Source organism: Larimichthys crocea, chromosome XII (assembly GCF_000972845.2).
Source record: "Larimichthys crocea isolate SSNF chromosome XII, L_crocea_2.0, whole genome shotgun sequence".
In the NCBI taxonomy this organism is placed as follows: Eukaryota; Metazoa; Chordata; class Actinopteri; family Sciaenidae; genus Larimichthys; species Larimichthys crocea.
Window position 1 is genome coordinate 3631793 of NC_040022.1, and position 3429 is coordinate 3635221.

A 3429-nucleotide genomic window follows, 5' to 3' on the forward strand; every position below is an offset into this window, starting at 1 on the left:
GCCAGACTGGGCCAGAGCCGGGCCAGCCCGGCTCTGGCCCAGTCTGGCTCGGGTCTGGCCCGGCTGTCAGTGACAGCTCACGGTCATGTGCTCCCCGCTCCTCGTCCCTCCTCCTCCCCACACAGCGACACTCTGACACGGGCTGTTGTCGCTGTAACCGGGAGAGCTAACCGGCTAACCGACATGTTGACAGATGAGGCTAGTCACCGGGAGCTAACTAGCCGCCGCTAGCTCGCCTTGCTCGGCGGATAAACCCCCGGGTGAAGCCGTTAGCTGGCCTGGCTGTCAGGCCGGCTGACGGTGGCCTTTTCTCGGGTTGCTAAAAATACCCCGCCCCTCCTCCTCCTCCTCGCCCCGGGTGTTGATGCCTCCTCCGGGCCCCACACACACACACACGGTGCAGCTACCCTCACATAGGCGTGCCCGCGTCTGTTAGCCTGTGAACCCGGGCAGGAGCAGCCACAGAGCGGGCACTTTCTGTGACCGTGTGAGCCCGGAGCTCCGCTTTGTGTGTTTCCATTCACTGGAATAAAAGAAGTGTTAGAAACTTACCTCTAACCAACGCCGAGGCCGGCTGCACGACCGCACAGTGAAGCGTCTGCTCCCGTACGAGGGCACGCACTCAAAGCGCTGACCGGCCCGGTGCATTGTGGGAACTGTAGTCTGCGTGAGCGCGACGATTTTTGACAGCTGGTGTTGTTTGTGATTTATGGAAGCCGGAAGAGGTCATTCATACATTTTGTCCTGATAATGAGTAAATCTGATCTGTGTTCTCGAGTTATTTATGTCATTATCTCAAGATAAGTTATTTATGTCATTATCTCAAGATAAGTTATTTATGTCACTATCCCAAGAAAAGTTATTTATGTCATTATCTCAAGATAAGTTATTTATGTCATTATCTCAAGATATTATGTTTATTTATATCATTATCTCGAGATAAGTTATTTATGTCATTATCTTAAAATATCAAGTTATTTATGTCATTATCCCAAGATAAGTTATTTATGTCATTATCTTGAGATAAGTTATTTATGTCATTATCTTGAGATGTCAAGTTATTTATGTCATTATCTTAAGATGTCAAGTTATTTATGTCATTATCCCAAGATAAGTTATTTATGTCATTATCCCAAGATAAGTTATTTATGTCATTATCCCAAGATAAGTTATTTATGTCATTATCTTCAGATGTCAAGTTATTTATGTCATTATCCCAAGATAAGTTATTTATGTCACCATCCAAAGATAAGTTATTTATGTCACCATCCCAAGATAAGTTATTTATGTCATTATCCCAAGATAAGTTATTTATGTCATTATCTTGAGATGTCAAGTTATTTATGTCATTATCCTAATATAAGTTATTTATGTCATTATCTCAAGATAAGTTATTTATGTCATTATCCCAAGATAAGTTATTTATGTCATTATCTCAAGATAAGTTATTTATGTCATTATCTCAAGATATTATGTTTATTTATATCATTATCTCGAGATAAGTTATTTATGTCATTATCTTAAAATATCAAGTTATTTATGTCATTATCTTAAGATAAGTTATTTATATCGTTATCTCGAGATAAGTTATTTATGTCATTATCTTAAGATAAGTTATTTATGTCATTATCTTAATATATCAAGTTATTTATGTCATTATCCCAAGAAAAGTTATTTATGTCATTATCCTAAAATATCAAGTTATTTATGACATTATCTCGAGATAAGTTATTTATGTATTATCTTAAGATATCAAGTTATTTATGGCATCGTTTCGAGATAAGAAGTTCTGCCATTATCTCAAAATATCAAGTTATTTATGCCATTATCCTAATATATCAAGTTATTTATGCCATTATCCTAATATATCAAGTTATTTATGCCATCCCAAAATATCAAGTTATTTATATCATTATCTCGAGATAAGTTATTTATGTATTATCTTAATATATCAAGTTATTTATGACATTATCTTAATATATCAAGTTATTTATGACATTATCTCAAAGTAAGTTATTTATGCTATTATCTTCAGATATCAAGTTATCATTATCTCAAAATATTGAGTTATTTATGTCATTATCTCGAGATGACAAATGTCTTCCTGGTTGTCGTCCATGTGAATTATACATTTCTTTACTTAGTTGACCTCTTCATTAATTTATCACATTATTTTGAGTTTTCAGTCACAGTTTGGTTTGGTCAGGGTTTGGGTGAAAGTAAAAAGCCAATGTTGAGTTTTGGAACGTTCTCAAATTGTCCCACATCCAGAAACAACGGCTCCAAGACACAAAACATCAGCGTGTTAGCATTAGAAGTGTTGAAATTAGCACCATCACCTTGAAAAGAAGTAGTTTGTTCAAACGACAACACACATTGTGTGACATGAAGGACATGAACACACAAACAATGTATGAAGGAGGTGCAGACGTCGGTGTCGAGGTTGGATCACAGACCTGTTTGGGTGAAGTGCTTTCAGCCTTCATCACCCTCTCTAAGCAGACAGACAGAATACCGCACACTCTCAGAGGAAGACGAAACATTTGATGTGATGTGAATCCGTTTTAATGAATATTTCTGTGTGGGTGTACTCTAAGATTAAAAGGAACAAAAGTGTCAGTACTACAGACGCCGCACCAACCCACCGGCCATCTCACGGTCCATTTTCCCCATCACTTGTGGACAAAACCTCAGGGTATTAGAACTTCTTCGCTTGGGATCCGGAGGGAGCAATTCACCGATTTCCAGCAGAGAACACAAAGATTCACAGAGCCCACTATGAGACGGACTACGAGGAGCTGCACGACCTCGACCTTCTGGAGTCCGACCTGGCTGAGGAGCTCGCCAGCCGGCGTGGGACCTGCACGTGCTTTTCACCTAACGTTGGAGGCTGATCCCAATCACCTTTGTCAGTACGTTAACTGAGACTAACACACCTGTCCTCTCTACTACGACAAAGCAAACAACAAAGGAGCCTTCGTAGGCAAACGTCTTCAAAACAACGAGCCAAAGCATCAAAGTAAAAGTCTAATTAATTACGAAAAGAAACTAACATGCACCAAAGCTGGTAAGACCAACAACTTCTCATGATGCTGCAGTGATGACTCTCAGTAGTAGTTAAAGGATAAAAAGTGCAGTAACGTCAGACGTGTCATGACGGGGGACAAATGTTTCAGATATCTGTCCACTTGACTCGTGGCCGTGTTCTAACATGACGTACAGTAAAAGCAGCTTATCTGGGGTGGTTACTTTATCATTAGCAGCACATTCATTAATCTCTCTCTGCAGACTGACTTCTTCTTCTTCTTCCTGTTTACTCGCAGATACAACAAATTTCATGAGAAGTGACAAACATGTTGGAAGCTAACAAACATTTCAAAGTTGTGATGAAAATCTTAAGAGCACAAAATAAGAAGAAACGACTCTGAA

At 39.5% G+C, this 3429-nt stretch overlaps 1 protein-coding gene across 1 annotated transcript in view; it reads right to left on the minus strand.

Moving 5' to 3' along the window:
- The window catches only part of nutf2 (nuclear transport factor 2), a 6769-nt gene extending 6082 nt beyond the window's left edge, over positions 1 to 687 (minus strand). Inside the window, exon 1 of the mRNA XM_027285741.1 lies at positions 553 to 687. The gene's annotated coding sequence lies outside the window, so the exon portion shown is untranslated. The remainder of the gene's footprint in view (positions 1 to 552) is intronic.
- Between the last annotated feature and the right edge of the window lie 2742 nt (positions 688 to 3429).